Source organism: Moschus berezovskii, chromosome 15, assembly GCF_049115385.1.
Source record: "Moschus berezovskii isolate FMDL1 chromosome 15, NW_MosBer_1.0, whole genome shotgun sequence".
In the NCBI taxonomy this organism is placed as follows: domain Eukaryota; kingdom Metazoa; phylum Chordata; class Mammalia; order Artiodactyla; family Moschidae; genus Moschus; species Moschus berezovskii.
This window is the reverse complement of record NC_142474.1, coordinates 78,893,336-78,914,093: the sequence shown is the minus strand read 5'-3', so window position 1 is coordinate 78,914,093 and position 20,758 is coordinate 78,893,336.

The window sequence follows — 20,758 nt, the reverse complement described above, 5'->3', positions numbered from 1 at the left end:
CCATTTCACAGATGAAGAAACTGAGGGCTTTTATGATTCTATGTATCATCCAAAGCCAAATTGCGCTGGCAAGAGAATCAAGGGCTTCCAATAAAGCCCATTGATTTAACTTCTAGACAGCACTGTTCAATAGAAATATAATGCAAGACATGTATGTGGTTTGATATTTTCCAGTAGCCACATTTAAAAAGTAACAATAATCAGATGAAATTATGTTTAATATTACAGTTGATTTAGCCGATATGTCCAAAGTATTACCATTCCAACAAGTTATGTCTTAAAAATTATTAATGTAATAGCAGCAGCAGCAGCAGCATACATTCTTACTTTCATACTAAATCTTCAAAATAGATGTGCATTTAACAGTGAAAACTTCTCAATTTGCATCCATCTCAATTTGGACCCACTGCCTTTCAAGCACTCACTTACCATGGGGTGGCTGGTAGCTCCTGCTCAGGACAGCTGAGGTTTGGACCACAGGTCTTCTATACTTCCTACTAGGCAGCTTCCCCGAGATATGCCCAGCCTTCTGTTGACTGTTTAGGGCACCTTCAGTTTTCCTTTACTGTCACTTTGGTTTGGGCTATTATAACCAAATGATGTCTGTGCTCAGTCACTCAGTCATGTCCGACTCTTTGGGACCCCATGGACTATAGCCCTCCAGTCTCCTTTGTCCACAGGATTTTCCCAGGCAAGAACCAAGTGATAGTAACATGAAGTCTAACTCTAAGAGGACACATGAGAAACCTCACACAAATTTAGAAAGTGGATTTATTGTACACTGAATTCAAGTTCTTATAGTTGAAAGCTTTAATAAAATTAGGAATGAACCTATGATGGGCAAGCAAATAAACTGCTCACTGTTAGCAGAAGAGTTGTGCAGCTAAGATTTTTGAAGCTATCAGTTAATAGGCAAATGTTTTAAACGTCTTTCTTCTGTTGACAACTCAATAAATTCCACAAATTACAATAGTGATATAGTTACTGGATAGTATGATTTTAGGGGAAAAAAAAAAACCCTCATTTATCTCGGTCCTTAGTGGTATTCATACAGACAGAGAGCGCTTTGCCTCCTCTTCTAATTAGAGTGTACTTGCATTCCCCATGGTAAGGGGTTGCCCTTTGAACACTGACCTTTATATACCACACAAAACTACAAGCAGATTCATCTAAATCTTTCATTTATTTCACTGGAGGTCCCTGAATGTGGCAGTGAAATTAAAAAAAAAATTCTGAAATCTCAAAATATTTTGCAAAGCCAAAAATCCATGACAACCTAAGGAAAATTTAGCATCTTGGTCAATGGGAGACAAAGTAGCATTTTCATAGGCAACAAAAAATTAACTATAGCCTCTACCCCTCAAGTGTGTGTCACTGTGGTGGAGAGCCAAAAGTGAAACAAATCAAATTTGCAATCATTTAAAACACATGACTTATTAGTGAGTGACTCTAAGGAAACCATTAAACAAGAAATTAAAGGTTTGTAAGGAGTCAGATACGACTGAGCAACTGAACTGAACTGAACTGAAGGTAATGCCAACCACATGTTTAGTACTATTGGTGACAACTAATCATCCAAGTCTCAATGGACATGAGTTTGAGTAAATTCTGGGAGCTGGTAATGGACAAGCACATGGTGTGCTGCAATCCATGGGACTGCAGAGAGTCGAACACAACTGAGAGACTGAACTGAACTGAATCATCCAAGTATCTAAATGTGAGGATACACATTGAGTGTTCATTTATTTCAGAGGATTTTTTGATGTATACACTTTTAGAGTTGCACCTATAAATGTTCAGCAATGAAAATCAGTCATTCCACTGTATTTATATATCTATATATCCACCTATCTATGGGTCTACCTATGTATGCATTACCTTGCTCAGTTGTGTCTGACTCTTTACCACGCCATGTGCTGTAGCCTGCCAGGTTACTCTGTCCATGGGATTTTCCAGGCAAGAATACTGGAGTGGGTTGCCATGCCCTCCTCCAGGGAATCTCCTCAATCCAGGGCTCAAACCCAGGTCTCCTGCAGAAGGTCTCCTGTATCGCAGGCAGATTCTTTACTAACTGAGCCACCTGGGAAGCCCTAAGCTACTTATGTATGCTCATTCTCAAATATATAAATCATAAAACTATACTAGAGTGCATATGAATAGATTAGAAAAATATTAATCTATATATACATGAGTAAAATAGTAAAAATTATATTTGCTGAATAAAGCTTTGTTTTCTGGAGAAAAAAATGTGATAGATGATAGATTATTCCTTATTTAATTATTCCTTATTTAAAAACTGTTGGTTTATCTCAATAAAGTTAGGGGTCGGGAAAGATCCACTTGAGAGACACATTTTCAATTTTAAAATTCTTCAAATACTTCTTTTATTCAAATTACTTCAAGGAAAATGACTCCAGAATTCACATGCATTTGGAAGATCTAGTGATGAATAATATAACTACACACTTAATTGAAAGTTCTTGTTAAAGACTAATCAAGCAAAGATTTTGCCTTTTTGATCACAGGATTCAATCCAACATTGTTGCTTTAGCTCTGATTCTGCAGACTTCTGCCAGAAAATTTCCATTTAGCTGCAGATACACTTGTCCCCAACAACTTCATCTTATAAGAATCCTAGCATGCTGTGAAATACGTGTACCCACAAGAGACACACAACAGGCCTCTGCACATGCCACACACCAAGCTGGATAATCGTCAAGCCCAGCAGTGAAGTTGAGGAAAGCCTGACCTTTCCTGGGAGGCCAGTGAGACAAAGATAGAGGATCACGCCCATCTAATGCCTGCTTTCTTCCTAGAGGAGCCAAGCTCTAGCACAGCCTCTTTGGGGATTTTCCTGATTCCCCCTTGGACCAACTATGGCTTCTCAGAGCCTGTCTGAGAAGGCACCCTGATAAATCAATAGGTAAACAATTAAAAATTGCTCTTTCTTAGATAAACACAGTAGAAATAGTAGCAAATTATCACAAAATCTGATTATTTACTTAATGTGCTGCTTTCACGTTTGTACCTTATAGAGAGAATGAGGGAGAAAAAAAAAGAAAAAAATGAGTGACAGAGGGAGAAAGGAAGGAAAAAGGAAAGAAGAGGGGTAGAAAGAAAAAGCATTTCCTTTTTCTCTTGGATGATGGTATATTTATTTTGCATTTTGTCAAGCAATTTATCATTTTCTTTGAGCACACACATTTCCATAAAACTGTGTATATTTTAAAGCACTGAACATTCATTAAACGCATAGAGTCTAACAATGGCAAGTATTGATAAAAGATCCCTAAATCCTAAAGAAATTTCCCACCAATAAAAATTTTGCTTCCACATAGGCTGCCTTTTCTCCCAGAGACATTTCATAATCTGAGGATAGGAAATCAAGAGGCCATCTGCTGAGGCTGGATGTCAAATACACAGGCTCTCCCTCCCATAGGCACTTTACCTGGTGGCCCTACACCACATCTGGGTTGCAAATCTCCCTCCAGTATAGCTCTTATATTCAGGCCACCAGGTTTGCACAAAAAGACCGCCCAGCTACTAGCTGGTAAAAGGCTCCAGGGGTCTCACATGGTCCCTGAGAGCTGCGTAATTCAGTGCAGAAGCCGTCCATGCAATTACATGTCCCAGTAGATTACAGTGTAATTACATGGAGGAGACGGAAAAATAATTGCTTGTAACTTACACTGTGGTTGAGAAGGCATAAATAATCATGTGTGCACTATGTAATGATGTGTGATCACTTTGCCACTACTGTGTCACCACTACCACATATTTAGATGATCAGCAGTGACCTCAGGGGGAAAAAAAAAACACTTTAAAGTTTTTTTGAAACTGAAATGTAAAGAACTGAAGCCCTGACAGCTACACGGTGCCTTTACAAAGGATTGCCTCGGGAAAATTTGTATAAGATCTCACACCCAACCTGCACACACAACAGGGGTAAAAAGCCAGTAGAGTGATAAGTGTTGCTGCATATGCATATTTCAACTTGGCTAGTACCATCTGGCCCCAATTTCCAGGCCCCGACATTTGATCTCTAGAAAGGTATAGATAAAACCAGGCAAGTTGTTAAAAATTCAGCCAAAATGAGAAATGCTTTTTGTGAGATAATTCTTAAATTTTAAATCATTTCATGTTTAATTCATAGTATCCTGGATATTATTTGCTAAGATTAAATCCTAATTCCCTTTGGCAACAATTCCTCAGTCTCTTTTTTTTTTTTTTTAAAATAAAGAAAAGAAGCATTCTGTGTCCGAACGACAGCATGTCATTTTAGGGAACTTTTCGATATATGAGTCATTTTGCATAATTCACAATCAGTCACAAATTAATCTACTTAGGGATAAAGTGGAGAAAATGCATATGTCTCCACATGTTTTATTCCAGGTTAAGAGTGGTATTGTTTGAAGTCTTTATTTTATCCACTCTTGTCTCAATAATTGGTGAAGTATGAGAACAATTCCAGTATTAGAAATTTTGGAATCTCATTTTAAGGCCCATTTTGAAAAGACATCAAATTTATTGAAAATTTATTGAAAAGACATTAAATTTATTCTTAAAAAATATGATCTTTCCATTCTAATCATTTTAAAAGTGGCAGTAAAAATTCCTACAAGAAACTCAAACTTAATCTCTCTTTCTAATGGAGGCTAAAATAGAAAATCAATGTTAATGAGCATGATAGATTGAATTACAATGAAAACATTGTTAAAACTAGTTTCAAAACTACACCCTTGAAAAGAAACAAAGATTAACTTCTAAACAAAACCTAAACCTATGAAGCTGTTATTCAGTATGCTGCTGCTACATCACTTCAGTCGTGTCCGACTCCGTGCGACCCCATAGACGGCCGCCCACCAGGCTCCCCCGTCCCTGGGATTCTCCAGGCAAGAACACTGGAGTGGGTTGCCAGTTCCTTCTCCAGTGCATGAAAGTGAAAAGTGAAAGTGAAGTCGCTCAGTCGTGTCCAACTCTTCGAGACCCCACGGACTGCAGCCTAGCAGGCTCCTCCGTCCACAGGATTTTCCAGGCAAGAGTACTAGAGTGGGTCACCATTGCCTTCTCTGTTAGGAGTTCAAAATTCTTTTTGTGCCCTGAGTTTTGAAAATCTGAGGAAGCCTATGGACTCTTTTCAAAGTATTTTTTAAAACATCAGAAAATATACATAGGAATACAAGGAAATCAATTGTATGAATGCGGTGAAACACAAAGATTTGTGATAGAGTAAAACACACAGTTTTTTTTTTAAATTAATGAATTAATATGTAGCTATTAAGTTAAATGCATCTATTAGCTACTACGTTTTCAAAGTGGTGACAAAAACATATGAGATTTTAACGTATTGTAACCACTGTCATGAAACATGAAGATATTTATATCCCAGTACTACAAGTTGTTGCTCACATTCATTACTGAAAGAAATTTTCTATTCTGGATAGAACTTAGTGAGAATAGAAATGTGATTTCTATTCACAGATCCCCTGAATTCTGTGTATAGACCCTCTCAGGTCCTATACTCACCAGGTTGAAGGCACCTGACATTGTACCAGCTCCTGATAGAGATGAAGCACATAACTGTTTTAATGACAATATTTTTGTTCTCACCGCCCCTGTGATTAAAAGAAAGAGCAGAACTATTTGTTTTACAAAGTTATTGGGAATAGAAAAATGGTTTTTTTTTGTAATTAATTTATTTTTTATTGGAGGCAAATTATTTTACAATATTATATTGGTTGGTTTTGCCATACATTGATATGAATTCGCCCTGGGTTTACATAAGTTCCCCCTCCTGAACCCCCCTCCCACCTCCTTCCTCCCTTTATGTTTCCAAGGCAAGAGGGATCAAGTACACAAAGTCTACCTTTCACAAATATATAGTATAAGGAGGATGATAAAACAGTAGAGGCAGTGACTTTATTTCCTGCTTTCCTTGTGGTTGGCTGGTAAAGAATCCGCCTGGAGTTCAGGAGACCTGGGTTCGATCCCTGGATTGGGAAGATCCCCTAGAGAAGGAAAAGTCTACCCACTCCAGTATTCTGGCCTAGAGAATTCCATGGACTGTCGCAGAGAGTCGGACACGACTGAATGACTTTCACTTTCAGTTATCCCTTCACCTACAAAATAAAACAACTGGAATGGATGATCCTTACCTGATATGCTAATTTTAATCTATACTAGTCTTAAATTTATATTTACCCATTCCTTTCTTCCCTCTGGGTTTCCCTGGTGGCTCAGAGGTTAAAGCATCTGTCTGCAATGCAGGAGACCTGGGTTCAATCCCTGGGTCAGGAAGATCCCTTGGAGAAGGAAATGGCAACCCACTCCAATATTCTTGCCTGGAGAATCCCATGGACGGAGGATCCTGGTGGGCTATAGTCCACACGGTCGCAAAGAGTTGGACATGACTGAGTTACTTCACTTTCACTTTTCTTCCCTCTACCACCACTAACTAACCACCTTAGTGTTACCCTTACATTTTTACCACAATTTGACATTTTATAAAATCTTTTCAGATAATCTTGACCTCATTTTCATTACTGCAGGAATATAACTGCAATGCCAACATGTGAACTTTCCAAACTCCCTGAAAGATGCAAATTGCTATCTGCTTATATAGTTAAGTCATGTTGGCAGGTGAGGGAAATTTCCTTTTCCCATATATAAATATCCCCCGTTCCATAGGCTATTTTCTCCTAAAACTTCTAAGTGCACATCTCTTGATCATTATGCCATTATTATTTATGGAGCTGTGAGAAGTGGTTTTCAGTACACACAGCAGAGACGAACAAGCTTGCAGTTTTAATAGGGCCCACAGATAATTAAGACATACAATTTCTTCTTCTAAAGCCAGGCCAGGAAGACTTTTCAGCCTGTAATATGAATGACTAAATGCTTTCATGTCTGAATTTACACATGGCTATAAAATATATTTTGACGTTTTTTCAGTCGGCTCTTTCATTTGTCTTAATTTCCCCGGGCAAAAATGAAACATCCTACATCATGTTCCACTAAAAATGGGAAGCTCAATCAGTCTTCAGCCCCATCTATTTATTTGAAATCAATCCTGAATACCATCTGCATAGTCTCTTATCTGCTCATGAAAAAATAAAACCAAACTACATCTCAGAACAATTCCATATATTTGTGCAATGCTTCCTCCAAATAAGACAGGTCCATGAGAATGACTGATTTCATGTTACAGATTCAATTTTGTAGTCAACCTATTTCTGGAGTTCCCACAATAATGAATTCATTGAGGGACAAAAAATATGCATAGCACATGCCTTTTCTCAAAGAAGACACATCTAGTTTGGAGAATAACATAAAAAGATCAGTGCAAGGCAAGAGACTCTTAAAAGTGAAGAACTGATGTTAAGGAAGTTCTGGAAAAAGGCATGGACAAAGAGATACATTTCAACTTTAAGGCATCAGAGAAACTCATTGGCTCTAATTAAATTTGGAAAAGATTTCAAAATTGAGGAGAAATTAATCATGCAGATACTGGAAATGGGCATTCCAAAAAGAGAGACCAGCATAAGTGAAGTTGGTGAGAAGACAATATGTATTCAAAGAATTGAAAACTCTTAAAGAATTTTAAGCTATTATTAGGGGATTAGATTAGGCTTGTTATTGTTTAGGGGCATTTGGGAACATGTGGTTAGATCATAGAGGAATTTAAATGCTAAAGTTAAGAGTTTGAAATGCAGGTGCTAGATATAAAGAATCATTGGATATCTTAGGACCCAAGGAAAGCTTTGCCAGTGTGGGTTTGGATGAGACCTCTGAAAGCAGGAGGTCAGTTAGGAGCTAAACCTAAGGCTAAGGAGGAGATAAAGGCTTCAACCAAGGTGGTATTGGGAAGATAAAGAAATAAATATCAGAAAGGTACATAAAGTACAAGAGAAAGGAATCTAAGAGATGCCCCAGGACAAGAACAAGACACTAAGATTCTATAGAGTTGGGAGGGGCGGAGGTATCTGTGATCGATCCAGGAAATACAGTTGGAATCCCTGAGCCAGTGATTCCAGTAATATACTCCTAGTTGGCCATTTCCCTGAAGAATGAATGAAGATGACTATAGAATAACCCAAGATGTAGGTCTTATTCAGAAGCTGGATTTTCAATAATGGAAACTGCAATCCACAGGAAACTTCAAACTGTTGTAAGCATTCAGTTCAGTTCAGTTCAGTCACTCAGTCGTGATCGACTCTTTGCGACCCCATGAATCACAGCACGCCATGCCTCCCTGTCCATCACCAACTCCTGGAGTTCACTCAAACTCACCTCCATCGAGTCGGTGATGCCATCCAGCCATCTCATTCTCTGTTGTCCCCTTCTCCTCCCACCCCCAGTCCTTCCCAGCATCAGAGTCTTTTCCAGCGAGTCAACTCTTCGCATGAGGTGGCCAAAGTATTGGAGTTTCAGCCTTAGCATCAGTCAGAGTGGAATAAAGAATAGGTAGCCCAAGAGGTGAACAAACAGTTATTCAAGAGCATTTGGATGCAGTGACCACCTGAGGAAACACAAAATATAATTATCAAAACTAGCACTATGTCTAAGTAAAAGCATCTAGTGGTAATCATAATCACTATATAGATTTATCATATTAACTATGAAGACATTTATCTTGTACCGTGAGAGATGGCCTCAGTTGTATCACAGTGGACATGCTTCCTGGAGAAGACAGATTTCTTTTAAAGTTTTTATTCTATGTTAGAGGATAGTTGATTAACAACGTTGTGATGATTTCAGGTGTACAGAAAAAGTGATTCAGTTATAAATACACATGTTTCTAGTCTTTTACAAATTATTTTCCCACTCAGGTTGTTACATAATATTAAGCAGAGCTCCCTGTGCTGTATAGTAAGTCCTTGGTGGTTCAGTTCAGTCACTCAGCTACATCCAACTCTTTGCAACCCCATGGACTACAGCACACCAGGCTTCCCTGTCCAGCACCAACTCCCAGAGCTTATTCAAACTCATGTGCATCGAGTTAGTGATGCCATTCCACCATCTCATCCTCTGTCGTCCCCTTCTCTTCCCGTCTTCAATCTTTCCCAGCATCACGGTCTTTTCCAGTAAGTCAGTTCTTCACATCAGGTGGCCAAAGTATTAGAGTTTCAGCTTCAACATCAGTCCTTCCAATGAATATCCAGGACTGATTTCCTTTAGGAGGGACTGGTTGGATCTCCGTGCAGTCCAAGGGACTCTCAAGAGTCTTCTCCAACATCACAGTTCAAAAGCATCGATTCTTCAGCACTCAGCTTTCTTTATAGTTTAACTTTCACATCCATACATGACTACTGGAAAAGCCATAGCTTTGACTAGATGGACCTTTGTTGGCAAAGTGATGTCTCTGCTTTTTAATATGCTGTCCAGTTTGGTCATAGCTTTTCTTCCAAGGAGCAAATGTCTTTTAATTCCATGTCTGCAGCCACGATCTGCAGTGATTTTGGAGCCCCCAAAAATAAAGTCTCTCACTGTTTCCATTGTTTCCCCCATGGTGGTTATCCATCATGAAATATACCAGTGTGTATATGTCAATCCCAAACTCCCTAACTATACCTTCCCTGCTACCCTTCCCCCTGATATCAATATCTTCATTCTCTAAGTCTGTGAGTCTGTTTCTGTTTTGTAAATAAATTCATTTGTATCATTTCCTTTTAGATTCTGCATATAAGTGATATCATACATTTTTCTTTCTGTCTGACTTATTTCACTCAGCATGACAGTCTCTAGGTCCATCCATGTTGCTGCAAATGGCATTATTCCATTCTTTTAAGTGGTTAAGTAATATTCTACTGTATACATGTATCACATCTTCTGTTATGAACATTTAGGTTGTTTCTAAATTCAGTTTTCAAAGAGGTTGTGTGATAGGGAGTATAATTTTTTCAATGAGAAAACAAAGGCAGGCAATAAGTATAAGATGAAAAGCAAGAAATTATTGGTCTAAGAATTAAAGCTAGCTAAAATTTTTTCACTCTCTGACATAAATCACAGCAAGATTCTCTATGATCCATCTCCTAAAGTAATGGAAATAAAAACAAAAATAAACAATTGGGACTTAATTAAACTTAAAGACTTTTCAGCAACAACAAAAAAACTATAAGCAACGTGAAAAGACAGCCCTCTGAACTGGAGAAAATAATAGCAAATGAAACAACTGACAAAGAATTACTCTCCAAAATATACAAGTAGCTCATGCAGCTCAATACAAGAAAAATGAACAATCCAATCAAAAATTGGAAAAAGACCTAAACAGACATTTCTCCAAAAAAGACATACAGGTGGCTAATAAACACATGAAAAGATGCTCAACATCACTCATTATTAGAGAAATGCAAATGAAAACCACAATGAGGTTTCATCTCACACTAGTTAGAATGGCCATCATCAAAAAGTCTACAGGCAATAAGCACTGGAGAGCGTGTGGAGAAAAGGGAGCCCTCTTACACTGTTAGTGGGAATGCAAACTGGTACAGCTGCTATGGAGAACAGTGTGGAGATTCCTTTAAAAAAAATAGAAATAGAACTGTCATGTCCCACTGCTGGGCATATACCCTAACGAAACCAGAACTGAAAGAGACACATGTATCCCAATGCTCATTGCACACTATTTACAATAGCTATGACATGGAAGCAACCTAGATGTCCTTCAACAGATGAATGGATAAGGAAATTGTGGTACTACACAATGGAATATTCAGTTCAGTTCAGTTCAGTCGCTCAGTCGTGTCCAACTCTCCGCGACCCCATGAATCACAGCACGCCAGGCCTCCCTGTCCATCACCAACTCCGGGATTCACTCAAACTCATGTCCACAAAGTCGGTGATGCCATCCAGCCATCTCATTCTCTGTCGTCCCCTTCTCCTCCCACCCCCAACCTTTCCTAGCATCAGAGTCTTTTCCAGTGAGTCAACTCGTCGCATGAGGTGGCCAAAGTATTGCAGTTTCAGTTTTAGCATCAGTCTTTCCAATGAACACCCAGGATTGATCTCCTTTAGAATGGACTTGTTGGATCTCCTTGCAGTACAAGGGACTCTCAAGAGTCTTCTCCAGCACCACAGTTCAAAAGCATCAATTCTTCGGTGATCAGCTTTCTTCACAGTCCAACTCTCACACCCATACATGACCATGGGAAAAACCATAGCCTTGACTAGACGGACCTTTGTTGGCAAAGTAATGTCTCTGCTTTTTAATTTACTATCAAGGTTGGTCATAACTTTCCTTCCAAGGAGTAAGCGTTTTTTAATTTCATGGCTGCAATCAGCATCCGCAGTGATTTTGGAGCCCCAAAAAATAAAGTCTGACACTGTTTCCACTGTTTTTCCATCTATTTCCCATGAAGTGATGGGACCAGATGCCATGATCTTTGTTTTCTGAATGTTGAGCTTCAAGCCAACCTTTTCACTCTCCTCTTTCACTGGAATATTACTCAGCTATAAAAATGGAACACATTTGAGTCAGTTCTAATGAGGTGTATGAACCTGGAGCCTATTATACAGAGTGAAGTAAGTCAGAAAGAGAAAGACAAATATTGTACATTAATGCATAAATATGGAATTTAGAAAGATGGTGCTGATGTTCCTACATGCAGCAAAGGAGACACAGACATAAAGAACAGACTTTTGGACTCTGTGGGAGAAAAGAAGGGTGGGATGATTTGTGAGAATAGTGTTGAAACCTATGCATACCATATGTAAAACAGATGACCAGTGCAAGTTCAATGCATGAAGCAGGGCGACCAAAGCTGGTGCTCTGAGACAACCCAGAGGGATGAGGTGGGGAGGGAGATGGGAGGGGGCTTCAGGATGGGCTAGACACATGTATCAGTTCAGTTCAGTTCAGTTCAGTCGCTCAGTCGTGTCCGACTCTTTGTGACCCCATGAATCACATGTATACCTGTGCCAATTCAGGTTGATGTATGGCAAAAACCATCACAATATTGTAAAGTAATTATCCTCCAAATAAAACAAACAAATTAATTAAACAAATTTTTTTTCATGAAGAAGCATAGATTAGAGCACCCAATTTAGCATAAAAGGCAGGGAGCTGTTTTGCCTCTTGGCACTACAAACATTCTCCAAATAGCAATTCCAAACGAGTTTAAGACCTTGTCCTAATAGAGGAGCAATTTAATTATAATTCATTACTTGGTTCTATCATGAACAAGAATAACTTCATAATTAAGTGTTGTTGGTTTTCACCTGTGAGACTCAACATACATAAAAATTAAAGAAAATTTGACTGTTGTTTCAGAATATAATATAAATGTTATCAAACTTGACAACTACCTCTCAGAAAGTAGGAAACAATAGTGGTAGGGAAAGATGGTAGACAGAGTAAAGCCAAAAAGTAGCATATCTTACATAGAATCAAAGAAATATGCATAATTATGGAAAAAGCAAAAAGGTTCAAATCCATTAATTGAAGGTATATGTACTTAGCCAGTGGAATTAGATAAAATTAAATAGCTATCAAAAAGAAGGGAATGGGGACAGTAGAGTGATATGTAAGAGATAAATCCTTATCTTTCATACAAGAAAAGAAATAGAAAATTTAAAGCTAATAGTTCAAGAATGGCGGTATGACCGCAGTATTTGACGTTATGAAAGTAAATACTGGGTAACACTTGAACAGAAATTTTAAAAGAGATTACCTCTGGGAAATGAAACTAGGAGAGGGGTTAATTGTAGGGGAGGATCAGATTCTTTTCAGGATAACCCTTCTAGTCTATTTGAGTGTTAGCATGTGATATGACAAAATTAATTATAAATTAGTATACAAATGACACTTGAAAATTACAGAATGGAGAGGGATGAAGGAGGGGAATGCCAAGAGAAGAAAATGTCTATTCAGCTTTTCACAGGGGATCTTTTGAGAAAAGAATAGAGGAAGGAAATACAAAAAGATTAGATAATTTTCTGCCAATTCAATTACTGTTTCTACTGCAGGAAAAGAAAGAAAAGTGAGGCCAGGTAATGAGCTGGCAGAAGGGAGAAGTATAATGGAAATGTTCTGAGTATGAACCAGAGAGAAAGCACTCGAAATCACAAGGTGTGTAGGTCTAAAATTATTCAGTCTAAGACAGAAATCTATTTCTGATGATAGCACATGAGTAAAAACAAAAAATGATGCTTAAAGGGGTCGCAGAAGGTTGGTAGATGGCTATACAGATCTCCTAGTAAGCACCTATTCTATTCTTTAAACTCTTCAGAACATAGTACCCTGCAAATAGAGTATAAGGCCTTTTAAATCAGGAATCGCTTCCCTGTTTTTAAACCAACAACTATGGAAATCTAAACAGAAAAGAGAATCTCTTCCCAGAAGTGAATTTGCTGCTTTAAAGAGAACAAACATCTGTAATTTTGTTAGCAGTCACTAAACACCTTCCATAGTGAGTGAGAGAATTACTCAGTCATGTCCAACCCTGTAACCCGACAGACTGTAGCCGCCAGGCTCCTTTGTCTACGGGATTCTCCAGGCAAGAATACTCAAGTGGGTTGCCATTTCCTTCTCTAGGGGATCTTCCCAACCCAGGAATTGAACACAAGTCTCCTGCATCGCAGGCAGATTTTCTGAGCAAGTGGTCAGAATGGAAATACAATGTGCTTTTAACTTTGTATGAAAAATAATGTTCAAGTCCATGTTGCTGAACATAGTTCTGTTTTTGCCAAATAAATCCTATACTTCAAATTACTGTCTGAATGACTACATCAAGTTATAATCACTCTAACGAGATTAAAAAATGCTTGTTTATCAGTCTTACTAATACAGATTTTGATTTTTTGGAATTTATTCATTTCAACATTGTTTGCCCCTGAGAAATATTGGAGACATTCTAAATATTCCCTAATGGAAGAATGATAAAAATTATGATATACCATATAATGCACAATAAAAAGAATGAGAAATTTTACTCTATTGAGATGGAGTGATCTTTAAGATATATTGCTGATAAAGAAATAAAGTGCAGACAATGTGTGTCTTATTCTATCTATTGTAAAAACAATGATGCAAGAATAAGTACCTTTTTCACAGTTATCTGTACCTGTATGTACACTCTGCAAGGACACACAAAAACTAAGAGTGTTTTGGTGGTTACCTGTGGAAAGGTGAAAGGTAAGGGCTAAGAAGATGGGTGTAGAAGTAGAAATGAGATTTTCCCTATATATCTTCAGTATTTTTCTTTTTAAATTTCATAAATGTATTAATGGGGCTTCCCTGGTAGCTCAGCAGTAAAGAATATACCTGCCGATGCAGGCGACAAGGGTTCGATCCCTGGGTGGAAAAGATCCCCTGAAGCAGGAAATGGCAACCCACTTCAGTGTTTTTGTCTGGGAAATCCCAAGGACAGAAGAGCCTGGCAGGCTACAGTGCATGGGGTCACAAAGAGTCGGACACGAATTAGCAACTAAACAACAAAAACAACAAATGTATTACTGAGCCAAAAAAAATAGCACAAAAAGAGAAAAATACAATGGGACAATAATACATTTTATCAAGCTACATATATTTCATATAGTAAATAATCTATTTAGTGTTTCTGTTCATAAAATAGTCAATAAAAAAAGGCTTCATTACAACTTAATAAAAATGTCATCCAGAATAACTTGATATAGATTTTTCAAACATAATCCAAAATAACTTTGTACAGATTTCTCAAACACAGACAAACTTTCAAAAGTTGAATACTATGAGAAAATATATGTATTCATGTATCCAGTTTAGATTTTTTAAGTAACTACTTTTAATAAATTAAAATTTAACTGTGATAGTAATTGTTCTAAAAACTAAAAAAAAAGCTACTAAAAATTTACCAGAATTCAAAATCCCTTCTGATAAAAAAACTCAACAAAATACCAACAGATGGGACAATTTCCAAATGTAATAAAATGCACTATTTCAGTCCAAAAGCTGGCACAATACTTAACAGGGAATCTCTAGAAACATTCCCAAAAATGTCAGGAAAAATACAAAGATGTCCATATTTACTGCTAACGTTTAACATTCTACTTCAGTTTCTCATTATAATTATTTTATATCTGGTTAGATAAGGAAAAAATAAAATACAATTTGAAAAAAGAGGGGAGAAATCATCACAATTTTCAGATGAATTGACTAAACAACAGATGAAACTCAAAGATATAATTGAAAAGGTTATTGAGTAAAGTCATATTATTTCATGGAAGTTAATACTTTCATATTCATAAATAGCAACCATTTAGAAAGTTTATTGGAAAAATCCTATGAACAATGGCAACAGAAAATATAAATTACCTGAGAAAGAAGAAACGTGCAAGATCTTTTATGAAGATTTTAGTTTTGCATCCATTTTTACAATTCTTTAGGCTTTATCATTTATTTATAAATCAGAAGCAGTCATGTTCATATGAAGATCTAAAATAGAATCAAAACACAGGTAAGAACTATTACATGAGTGTGTAGAGTGCTCTGCGGTACTGGAGAAGATTCTTGAGAAAGATTGAGGGCAAGAGGAGAAGGCGGCACCAGGGGATGAGATAGCTGGATGGCATCACCGGCTCAATGGACATGACTTTGAGCAAGCTCCAAGAGACAGTGAAGGACAGGGAAGCCTGCCGTGCTGCAGTCCATGCAGTCGCAAGGGTCAGTCAAGACTGGGCAACTGAACTACAACAAAGGAGTATTCTGATATCAAAAGAATAACAAAATAGGTCTTGAATGAATGGCCATATTTAAGAAAGCAAAAATCATTTAAAATAAATAGAGAGAATCAAGAGACATTCCTGAAATTTGAATGGCAGGGCTGCAAATTAGAACACAATCTTTCTTAACCATAAAGTTTCTTGTTTTGATTAATTTTGCTATCTCTGTCTTGTTAACATCATAGCTTATTAACTATGACTGAACTGATGGATATCATTATTGAAATCTACTATCATTTATTAAAACATTGCTGAGTACCAAAGCGTTGGGTGCCTAGAGATTTTACATATAAGATACTTAGAATACCCAACATAAATAACAAGAAAACATCTTTCTTATTTTGCAAATAAGATACACGAGGTTCAGACAAATAAATCTCTTGGCCAAGGTCATACAAAGGATAGAAGGCAGAGACTGATCTCCAGTTTGGGTCTCTGCCTCACACAGCACACCTATGTTCTTTCCATTTAGTATGCTGCTTTCTATTTTAGTCATCTCCAATCACTCCACATGTCCATTTTTTTTAAACCCAGTTCTAAACTATAACAAGCAGACTTTAGATTCCTCCACAGCCTTCCAGGCAACAAGAAGGATAGAAGCTGTTAAAGTTGTAAAAGACCTAGACACTCTACAACCTTGATAGGAGGTTGTAGCATCCCTTTAACATATAGAGTTTCCGAATCTTCCCAAAATACCAATAAAAACAGAGACAATTAAGCCACACTGATGGCTTTAATCTTAAAAAAAATAGAAGCCTTTAGCCTATGCTGGCCCATACTAGAGCCATCTCTGTTGACAGTCTGTTTTTTGCATAATTACTTGTTATTAGGGCAATACTATTTATATTGGAAATATTACTGTTTATTATAAATATAAGAAGTGATCTGAAAATCACTATTTTTCATGTTGTGAAAGACACAATCCCCATGATGTCAGTAGCATGACAGGCACATCTTAAGCCAGAAGGGACGTTTTGAATTAGAGCCAAAAGCATCTTCCCAAGAAAAACTCTTTGATGAATTAGGAAATGATAATCTGTGCCTTTATATTTTTCTTGTACCAAATTGTCTTAGATGAAGCTGAACCCTATAAAGTATTTACAGACTATGTTTATAGGTAGTGAGTTTAATATGCAATAATATTTGATTGGATTTTTATTTTCCTCAGAGCATTTAACCTCCAGAGTGTAATGACTTCCATATGGCTAGCCATGTCTATTTTTAGACCATTAATTATCCATCTCTATTTTTAGATCTCTTCTTTCTTTTGCTGATTATTATAAGACTTAAAATTGCCTTCTCAGATTTTAAGGATATTGTTTCTCTGCCAGAGTAGAAGCCAGTTCTGTCACTGAAGACTGCTTTTTCCCTTCCCTTCCCAAGCTCCTCCACTTTTATTTTTCTCTCAGCAAATAAGTCAGGACAATATGATTCAATATATTTGTCAAGGAGCTCTAAGTTATGTAATATCTTAGATAAATATCAAATAAGATACACATTTTCAAAGAGATTTTGCCCATGCCTGCTACCATTAAGTGGGAAAATAGTAATACTGCCCATTACAAAACTTTGTAAAATTGGGGTTGAAAAATCAAGTTTTGCACAGTGAAACAACCTATTTTGAATTCTCATTCCTTGACCTAGACAGATTTTTCTTATTTTAGAATACAAATATGCAGCAAAATTTGCCTTAGAGATCAATAAGATGGTCCAATTTTCATCTTTAGAGACTCTGGCTCCTACTTTTGAAAATTCCCAAGTATAATAACATCCCAAATTGGTTAGTTTTAATCTGTCCATCACAGGAAATTGCCAGATTTTTTTTTTCCTTTCCTTTCTTATTGTTTGAGTGTTTGTATGTATGTCTCTCTCTCTATATATATATATATATATATACACATATATATATGTATGTGTGTTTTAAAAAACAACATAGACTAAAAACACTTGGAATTTTTGCAAATTGCTAAGTTTGAAATCCAGAATTTCTTCTTTCATGTGCTTATTACATATAGTAAATTAAAAGACATCAAATTTTCTAAGAATCATTCTGTATCCTAATCAAGTGATTTTTAGAAATTAGTCTATATGCAAGTAGGAAAACAGCAAGGAATGGATTCTACTTTAAACCCACCCTGTGTTACTTTGCAACCTTAAATCTCTCTTGTCCAAGTAGGTTCCAACTATCCACAGTAGTGTCCATTTGCCTGGTTTACAGGGGATAGAAGTTGTGCATTAGAAACAACTGTGAAAGTGGGAAATTAGGCACCCCTATGGTTCATAAAGCACATGTGTTGACTGTTTTGCCATTGCATTTGATGATTTTTATCTTAATTTTATTGGCACATAGTTGATTTATAATGTGTTAGTTTCAGGTATATAGCTAAGTGATTCAGTTATACTATACATATATTCATGTTTTTTTAGATTCTTTTCTCATATGAGTTATCACAGAATATTTAGGATAGCTCCCTGTGCTATACATTAGGTCCATGTTGGTTATCTGTCTTGGACCTAGAGTGAAATAAGTCAGAGAAAGACAAATATCATATGACATCACTCATATGAAGAATCTAATTAAAAAAAAAAAAACAAGTGAGCTTATTTACAAAACAGAAGTAGACTTATTGATATCTAAAGCAAATTTATGGTTAGCAAAGGGGAAACATGGCAGGGAGGGATAAATCAGGAGCTTGGGAAAACACACACATTTGATGTTTTTAGTTAAATACCCATATCCCCTGAAATGTGAAGGAACTCTTCAACAAGCATGAAGTGCATGAAAATGCTTCATAAACTCTAAAAAAACTCACAGATAGGGGGAATTACTTTTAGTCCCTTTAGGGCTATAATAATTCAAAATCTCAATACACTGGCAAAAAGCATTTTGAGATGAGGACCTACTCATGATCAAACTTTAAAACTAAGGTATGTTTTGCTTCTGCAGTTGGCTAATTCATCCTTGGTCTTTTAGAGAAATGTGCTCCAATATAACAAAATAACCATATATTCTGCCTCCATTTTTATAAAATATTCATCCCATGGGAGGATACTCCTTTAAGAAAGGTATTGATAGTCATGTCCCTTATGTGGCACATTCAAATGGAGTATAAAATAAATCTTAAGTGTTTCCTTTAAAAAAATTCCCACAAAAGATTTCATATGAAAGAGCATATTACATACAACTCTATCAAAAGCTGCATGTCATTTGACTAACTAATCCTCCTAGGATTCATCTGAATTAAAACCTGATAAGGCATTAATCCAAAAAAACAAGAAAATAAAAGGGAAGTTGGGAATTCTATCTTTGCTTGACCTCACTATGGAAAAACAGTCCTCATTTTGTAAATTTAAGATTTATACTAGGAAATGTCTCAGAATAAAATATTTTATTACAAAGTTGTTGTTGTCTAGTTTCTAAGTCGTGTCTGACTCTTTGCTACCCCCTAGACTGCAGCACACCAGGTTTCCCTCACAGTGTCTTCTTTTAAATGAAAATTTAAATCTGCCTCTGGACAAAATCCTAAGGAGACAATGCAGACACCAAAGAGAAAATTTTAGTATTTTATTCCCATCCTATCTTTCAATTAAAAAACATAGTAAACATTAAACAGTGAGTCTAGGTCTAAATTTAATCCATAAGAACAAAATGAATGACTAATAACTTTCTTAGATTTTAGCTTCTCTGTTTATTAAGCAAGGATGTGTGTTGAGTCACTCAGTCGTGTCTGACTCTTTGTGACCCCATGGACTGTAGCTCACCAAGCTCCTCTTGTCCATGGGATTCTCCAGGCAAGAATACTGGAGTGGGTTGCCATTTCCTTCTCCATTAAGCAAGGATAAAATAGAACTATTTTCATTTTGACTTCACAGAGCATGATTTATCATGCCATTCAGCTTTGTTATCACATATTTTCTATCAGTGTCCCACTGGGTGAAGTCTCCAATTATCAGTTCAGTTCAGTTCAGTCTGTCAGTCGTGTCCAACTCTTTGCGACCCCATGAATCACAGCACGCCAGGCCTCCCTGTCCATCACCAAATCCCGGAGTTCACTCAAACTCATGTCCATCGAGTCGGTGATGCCATCCAGCCATCTCGTTCTCTGTCGTTCCCTTCGTAAACCCAGAGGTGCTTTATGACAGTGATAAAGACAGGCTTTGAACTTAGGCCTGTCCTCAAGCCTATACATTTCCCACTACACAGTACTATTAATAAATGTGTTATATCTTACTGGTCACATAGTAGACACTCTACTAAATGCGTTAATGTTTTATCTCATCTAATCCTTCCAACAACCCTGTGAATTAGGCACCATTATCACTGTGTCCATATTCATTACAGGTCATGGAACAGAAGCATGGAGACACAGGGCCAGGGTCACATGGGAAGAAGAGAAATTGGATTTGAATGCTTCCCAGGTGGCGCTAGTAGTAAAGAACCTGCAGGGCAATGCAGGAGACACAGGAGACATGGGTTCAATCCCTAGGTTGGAAGAGCCCTCAGAGGAAGGTATGGCAACCCACTCCAGTATTCTTGCCTAGAGAATCCCACAGAAGGAGGAGCCTCATGGGCTACAGTCCATGGGGTTGCAAAGAGTCAGACACGATTGAAGTGACTCGGCAAGCAGACATACATCTGGCTACAAAATCCTCTGTTATTCTCCCTTCCCAACAATGGACATGGTAAAGGTAACAGCATGTTGATAATGTCAATATGAAGTTGAAAGTGTGACCTTGGTGTGCTAAATTATTTTGTAATGAGCCATATTTCTTTTCTTCAGGACAGAGATTGTGGCACCTGATTGACTTATTAAATCCAAACACATATAGGTATTATGTGAGGTTCACTGCCACCCCAGACCCCATCAACTTTATTTCTCAGCACTGCTCCCTTCCAGAATTTCCCAAGATCCATTCTGTGGAACATCAGTGTGCCTCAAGATGACTGAATAGTGTCCTACAAAAGATTTCATAGTCATAGAAGTTTAGGAAATGCTCAGTTCCACAAGTTTGTTTTTTTGAGGGGTTGTTTAATTTTTATAAATAGCAGTACTTCCTAGGG